This window comes from Miscanthus floridulus, chromosome 10 (genome assembly GCF_019320115.1).
Source record: "Miscanthus floridulus cultivar M001 chromosome 10, ASM1932011v1, whole genome shotgun sequence".
NCBI lineage: Eukaryota > Viridiplantae > Streptophyta > Magnoliopsida > Poales > Poaceae > Miscanthus > Miscanthus floridulus.
The window spans coordinates 81,540,152-81,547,779 of NC_089589.1; the positions used below are offsets into that span (position 1 = coordinate 81,540,152).

Consider the following 7,628-nt stretch of genomic DNA (forward strand, 5'->3'; position numbering starts at 1 on the left):
AGGAGTCGGAGTGAGAGGGCGGCCGGCGCGGTGGCCTGCGCCTGCGCCTACGCGGCGCCGCGGATGACGGCCGGCGCAGGACCGCCCCTGTCAACAGGTATTCAGCATACTAGTTTCTTGTTTTTTTTTCTGATGAGTTTTTTTTTTCTCCATCTCCTTGTCACGCATCTGCTATCACGAAACAGTCTGGTGATGATCGCGATCCAGATATTTTTAACCGAGTAGCGCGTGCGTTCATCCTCGCCGGGGTGGACGAACTGCCCTGCTCATCTCCAACCCGTCACGCAGTTCATCCGGCAAGTCGTCAGTAAAATATATATAGGTATATGGTGGGATTTGCTGCTCAGCAGGTAAACGCGGTGACTAGGTAATGTCCTTTGCCTCTGAATCTTTTCAAACCACTCCTGTGATATTATATGCGCATGCCTGCTCTGATCCTTTTACCACAGTATATCCAAATACTCCATCTGAAGCTGCCCAGTTCTACCCAGCAGTTCAACAGCAGAGCGAGACAGGAGCAATGGCGCCTGCAATTCCATGGTTTTGTTCTCCGGATGAGAGTATCATCTGATACTTTTTTAGACTAGAGTATCCTTGGATACTTATTCAGATTAGATTAGATCTAGCACCACTTCATGATTTTTTTTTTATGTCGTGGTACAGTTGATGTTTTCTCAAATTTGAGGTCCCGTTTGGCAGGGCTCCGATGGCTCCGGCTCCCGCACCTATCAGCCGCTCAGGGGCTGATAGGTGCCAGGGGAGCCAGAGCCGCGGAGCCCGAAAAACGAGCTTTTCTGGCTCTCGCTGTTTCCCGCACTTTCTGTGAAAGTGGAAAGGAGGAGAGAGAAAAATGGCTTCGGTGAACAGTACCGATGTCGGCCGCTCAGGGGCCGACAGGCCGGAGCCGGAGCCGCCGGAACCCAGCCAAACGGGACCTGAGTATCACCTGATACCTTCTTTTCATGTCAGAGTACAGAGTATCAGTTGATATTTTTTTTTCACTATTGGATCAGTATCATTTCATAATTCACCTAGCTGAATCCTCTCAACTTATTTTCTTTTGATTATTTTGTGTATTGGAAAATCTGTGCACCACTAGTATAATCTTATTTTAATTACAATGGTATGTACACATACTCCTTGACTGCAAGTATGCGCACATACTCCCGCGTATGATGTATGTACACATACTCCTTGGCTGCAAGTATGCGCACATACTCCGACATATGATGTATTTACGCATACTCCTTGACTGCAAGTATGCGCACATACTCCCACGTATAATACTTCCTTGAGTACGAACGTATGCTGAACTTTAATACAAACGTACTCACTTGGTTCCGCGTACTCGCAGTTCATGTGCACTAATAAATATCAAATACACCATTGAGTATACGGACCAAAAAGTACATACACATACATCAAGCAACCAGATCCGTTTTCCACGCTACTTATCTACCTGCCTACTCGTCACCTACTGCAGTCGCTAAGGGTTCGGTTTGTTTGGTACTCACAACGTAGAAACCAGCGTAATTTTTATATCTATTAATTAGCTTGCCGTGTAGGCATTTTGCTGACGTGGCAGCCAATTTAATAAGTAGAGAAGAGAAAAAACTTAGAAACAACATCACTTAGAAACGACGTCCACACATGCGACGAGGCAGTCAAAATCATCGCATACAGCGTTGGGAAGGAGGGCTCCGTTTCCATCGGGCGACTGGGGATCCTGTGCGCACCACCGGTGGGAGCTCGCATAGCCGGTGAAGCAGAAGCACCGCTCGTGTGGCCGCCGCCGCGGACCTCTCACGGACACCAATCCCCGCCGCGACGTTGCACGGACGCGACCTCCCCGCCGTCTGCACCGCGCGGCCCTTGCTCCTCGTCGCCCCCAGCATCCCTTCCCGCGCGCGCCCTGACCCTGCTGAGCGGATGCCGCCGAGCACGAAACCGCCAATCCGCACAGCCGCCGCCGAGCGGAACCCACCCCCCCCCCCCCCCCCCCCCCCCCCCCGGCCCCACCGCGATCACGGGAGCTCTGGCCATGGCTCGACGCCGCCTTCCCTGCCATGGCTCGACACCCATCCCGGCGCCGTCGGCTTGCCAGGGCGTGGCCCCGCGCTGGCTTGCCGAGCCAGGAGAACTCCGACGCACGCGAAGCTCATCCTCGCTGCCGCCCATGGACGTGACTGACGGGGAGGTCGCTGGCTTCCGCTTCAGCGCTGGTGGACCTCGCGGCGTCGTCTCCTAAGGTCGCCGCCTGCGTTGCTTGCTTGCTTCCGCGTTGCTCGATTGATTAATCTCATCTGCGGTTTCTTGCTTGCTTGCTTGTGAGGACGCAGCCGCCGGTGCTGGCTTGGGGCTCGCAGAGCTTGCGCAGGCCGCCGTGGAGGTCACGAGGCTCGCCGCGGAGCTCATGTAGCCTCGCCGTGAAGATGGGTCCGCCTCGCCACGGAGCTCGCGCAACCTTGCCGCAGAGCTTGCGCAGGCCGCCGCGGAGGTCGCGAGGCTCGCTGCAGAGCTCGCACAGCCTCACCCGCGGAGCTCGGGCTGGCCGCCTCGCCTCGCCGCAGACCATGCGCACCAGCTTGCCGTTTCCCTTGCTCGCCGTGGAACACACACACTGTTCGCATAGGATCCGAAGTGATGGGGGAGTCTAGAGGTGAATGATTGGTCTTGAGTTTTTTTCTGGACACTACTAGAAATACTGCATTGGGTAATATAGTTTTACGCATGTCTTATGATATAGAAACTATTCGATAGTTTTTTTATTGGGAGTGTCTTTAACCCGTTAACTAGTCGGACTCTCTACTCGTCACCTACTGAAGTCCCTAATGAGTTCGGTTTCTTAACTCGCTAACTGGCCGGACTCTCTACTGTGTGCATACACCTAATGGGAGTAACTACTCCCGAGAGTATAAAAAATGCACCCTAATACATATAAATCATGGTAATATTGCAATTTTGGAAAGGTGGGGTTGACCTTTATTGAAGCTAGTATAGTTGATAGCATAAATGCAAGATGCCATCCATCCTTGATCGTTCTCTTGCATCCATATGACCATTAGCGCAACTATGAGATGACACATGCATTGGGGTTCTCAGCACTGAAGTACTGTGGCGTCGGTAGTTGTAGCTCCACCATGTCGTAATTGTAGTAGTGATACATCGGAGGTGCCAATGGCATGGGCGATGGTGGGGGAGGTGGAACCGGAGTCATGCACGGCATCATGGGCTTGGGATATGGGTGCACTATGGGCATCATCCTAGCCATTACCGCCTCCCCATCTGCCTTCTCTGCCCTGTAGGTTGTAGTAGTATTTGTACGGGTTAGTCCAGTACATCATCGGCTTTATCATTTCTTCGTCCGCAAATACATCCATGGCCACCACCTCTGTCTTCGGCTTCTTGTCATCTCTACCAACACTTATCTCTGACTTTGCAGTCTCTTCTTCCTTATTTCCTCCGCCAGTGTCTTTTTTATCTTCGGAGTCTTCTATGGGTGGTTTCTCCTGAATCTCCTGTGATTCCATTAGCTTATTGATGCCATCCTCCTTTAACTCTTCCTCCTTTGCGGGCTCCAAAGGTAGGGGCAGGGGTGCGACAGTGGCGAGTTTGCCGGTGCGGCGATGTATGTACTGAATGAGACTATCAGTGGACATGGTTCCGGTAACGTTGAGCTTACCTATGTCATGGTTACCTTCAACGCTCTGGACACCTCTCATCTTGAGTATCTTCTTATGCAGTTGTTGTGCGCATGCTTCACAATGCATGTTGATGAGGAGCTCCACTAGTCGTCACCTCATTCACTTGTGAATGGACGATGACTGGCCTCCTCCTTGGGTGAACCGGCTACATCTGCCTCCGTAGGAGGAGGAGGCGGTGGTGGGGATATGACTATGGCATTCCGCATGGTCCTCTTGCGGAGGCGATCACAGATGTCATATGGATTTACAATCCCCTTTACTGTGACCAGGTTCTTCGACATGTCCACCTCCACGCCTTCCACTCCTACATGCCAGCCAGTAAAAATCAGCTTTCTAGCATTTAGTTAGATCAGAACTTTCAAAGATTCTTTACTTAATTTTAATTAAATAATACAGTAACAATCTATCTTTAGTAACGATAAAAGTGATTTCTACAAATAAGCGTTACAACCGCCACTGTTTCTAAAAATTAAGACAGCCAGCCCAACCGCCGCTAGAAATTTAATTTGTAGGGGCAGTTATAAACTAGACCGCCTTTACAAATTAATTAAGTTTTTCTAAAGAAATTGAGTGCATGCTAGTCCTTGTGCCAACCCCATTCGCCCATCGTGCCCCGTGGTGACCCTACTCGCCACGCACCCTTATTGCCAACCATTCCCTACGCTGTCCACACTTGTTGCCCACAAATACACACACGGCAAGGTAGCCACGTTACGCCACTAGGGACGGGACTATGTGCCTGCACATATGCTACTAGGGTTGCGTTGCAAGGACCACCCGCCAGGGCCAGCGTACGTGCGTCGAGGGCAGGGACGTAGTGCCTCTGTTCTAATCCACACATGGTGCCCGCTAGACCAGCTCGCGGTGGTGGCAGAGATGTGGCCGACTTTCACCATGTTTTTTTTGTCTACATGTGGAGATAGGAAGAGAGGATGGTAGGTGCAAATAATGTTGAGAGAAAGAGGGAGAGGGGGAGAGAAAATGAGTGGAGGGGGAAAAGCCTAGAGGGGGAGACGTGCGTAGCGAGTGGAAGGATAAGCTCTGACTATGGTGGCTCGTGACCTAAAATTTAGAAGTATAGTGCCATTGTACATGTGACTTTGTAGAAGAGGTTGGATGCTTTACTGCTTATATAAATTGTATTCGTATATAGGCGATTGGTGGTCTCAACCATCTCTTAACGTTGGAAAGTCCATCTATACTTTTGAAGATTGATTTTCACAGCCGTATCCAAAAAGAGGGACGCCTATAAAATTGTTTCTGTAACAGTGGTTGCCTATAAAAAATGTTTCTTTAATAGTGATCGCGATCTATTTTGAAGCGCAGAACGGAAAGCGAAAAGTGATGAGTAGGAAAACGAAAATGTTAGTTACCTTTGCATCTGAGGATGCATCTCGAGATCTTATTGGAGCAACCGGTGCAGTGAAGGTCGATGCCGAGGATGACAGGGGGCGGCGGCGGCGGGGGCTCGTTACTGGCAGCCTCCTCCTTGTTCTCGTCACCTCCTGGTGCAGCTGCCGCTTCCTGCTTCTCTGCTTCCAGTGCGGCTGCTGGTGCTTCTTCCTTCGTCTCATCGTTCACCTTGACCTCCTCCACCTGCACATCCAAAATTTATGCAATGAAGGGATCCATTGGCTGCAGACTTATAAGTTTGACAGATCGATCTAACAATCAGCCAAGTTCACTTAACGAATAATTTCAAATTAATTAGGCCATAGTATTAGTAGCATTTACCTTCTTAACTTCCTCTCCCATGGTGATCAAGCTGAACAATTGTGCACGGTAGGTATCACGAAGGCGCAGGAGGGAGATAATGAGTAGCTAATAATTTGTCCAATCAAGTGGCCATGAGATCTATCGAGCACGAAAATGCCTTGCCCTCAATCAGGAGAGTATGTGAGCAGTGGACAGGAGCTGCTCCTCTGTTCTACTAGGACTCACAAACGGTGGAGACAAATATATAGATAGCTTAGACGACCCTGCCTAGGCTGCAGCAATCAGTGTGCTCTTAATAAAATAGAGTCTCGCTGATTGCGAAGCACATGCATTCACGCATGCAGCTTGATGACCTGATCGAACCACCCACTGACTGAATACTCACCCCTTTGCAAAAGAGTACTGTATTTGTATAGATCCAAGCAAACTAAGCTTACGATTAGGACAACCTCCTCTACTGTTTATCTCTTTTTTTATAGCACCAGAATTAATTAGCATGGTTCATTGTTCTAGAACATAACTGTCAAACTGAAGATCTCTCAGATTCTGACCTGTCAACCAGAGAACGTAACTAGAAGCCGTATGGCAAGGCAGTGCCACGAGTCCGTGCATGCTTATTCGACAAATTATGTCGCTTCTGGGAGCAAATTTCAGTCATATTGAAGCTGCTGACCTATAGAATTACTGAATTACCAATTAAGGATAGCGCCTGAAAAAGGTCGATGGAAATGGTTCCTTTTCTCCACTTTTTCAAGGATTAGTAGTCGCCCAACGGTCCAAGATAACTTCTAGAAAGTACACCTGTAAAATGATCGGATTGTAATGCAAACCCAGTAAATGTCGTGAGAGTGAGATACTTCAGCATGAAGTGAATGCCTAATATATATGTATACATATGTAAAGTGGACACCGACGCTACTTTTTTTCTGACCAGCGAGATACCTTCATTATTTCTCTTTTAAATTCCTAAATAATTAAGACAACTGCTACGAAATAATTCAATGTTATCTAAGGCCCTGTTTGGTTTCCCATAACTAAAATTTAACTACTAAAATCAATGACTAAACTTTAGTCACTTATGTTCGGTTCTAGTGACTAAAAGTGACTAAAGGCAATTAAAACAGTTCAACAAAGACTAAACTATCCCCTAATGAATGTCCAAATCAGGGTGGTGGACCTAACAATAATGAGGGCAGCCCTTGTCCACTGGGCACTTTAATCCACTTTTAGCTACTCTTAGGTGACTAAGATGACTAAACTAGTCTTTTTTTAGTATTTTTTTTGTAGTTTAGTAGCTAAAGTGACTAAATTTTAGTAGGGGTAACCAACATGCCCTAAGAGAGCGAAAAGGTCGAGATGATATATTTCGGAAAAGGTGACATCCATTGCATCCTGCATGAGAGAGAGAGAGATGGATGCAGCGTCACATGGGTATGTTGAGTGGGAGTTTGGAGTGTTTTGCTGGCCCTTTTCCTTTCATTTGTTCTTAACTGTTAAGAATCCACTTCACGATGACTCATCAACCTCGGCCTACCTGACACCGATTTGCTGGAAAGTATAAGGTCTAGTTCTTTTCTTATGCAGTGTATGCAGGCTCCTTTTCATTGGGATCTCGGACGTCAGGTATTGCTTAGATTAATTAGTCAGGTGGGTGACGAGAATCAATATATCGATGTATGTATAAACCTATATTCCTATATCGATCGGTACTCGTCGCCATCGTGTCAGCCTAGGCAGTGCACTGAACTACCACTTGCTTAGTGTGAGCTCCTCGCTGAATCAGCCTACTGTCCAAGATCTTCTCCGGTTGCAGTGCATGGCTTGGATCAGCAGACAACACTGTCCCTGCTACAGAAAAACTTTTGCGCGGCGTTTGGCTTTGCAGCTCCAAGGCGGGCAGGTTGGTTGCCCGTCCCGGTTAATCATTAACGGAGGCGGGCCACATAACGCGCCCACCACGGTTAATCCACGATTAAGCGCCTGTTAATGGATTAACTGAGGCGGGTACCGTAAGCCAACCGTCTCGGTTAATCGATTATTTTTGGAGGCGAGCGTCTTAAGATGTCTGTCTCGGTTAATGATTGCTGAAAGCATCTAGGCCCCTATTGGGTTTCGATGATTAATGATAACATAAGATTATTGTGACTAACATGTGTTTTGTAGAGGCAATTTAAATTAGGTCACTGATAATAGCGATTGTTTGGACAA

At 48.2% G+C, this 7,628-nt stretch overlaps 1 pseudogene; it reads right to left on the reverse strand.

Moving 5' to 3' along the window:
* Positions 1-2,933: 2,933 nt before the first annotated feature.
* On the reverse strand, positions 2,934-5,747 carry LOC136484962 (heavy metal-associated isoprenylated plant protein 9-like; annotated as a pseudogene).
* Positions 5,748-7,628: the final 1,881 nt, after the last annotated feature.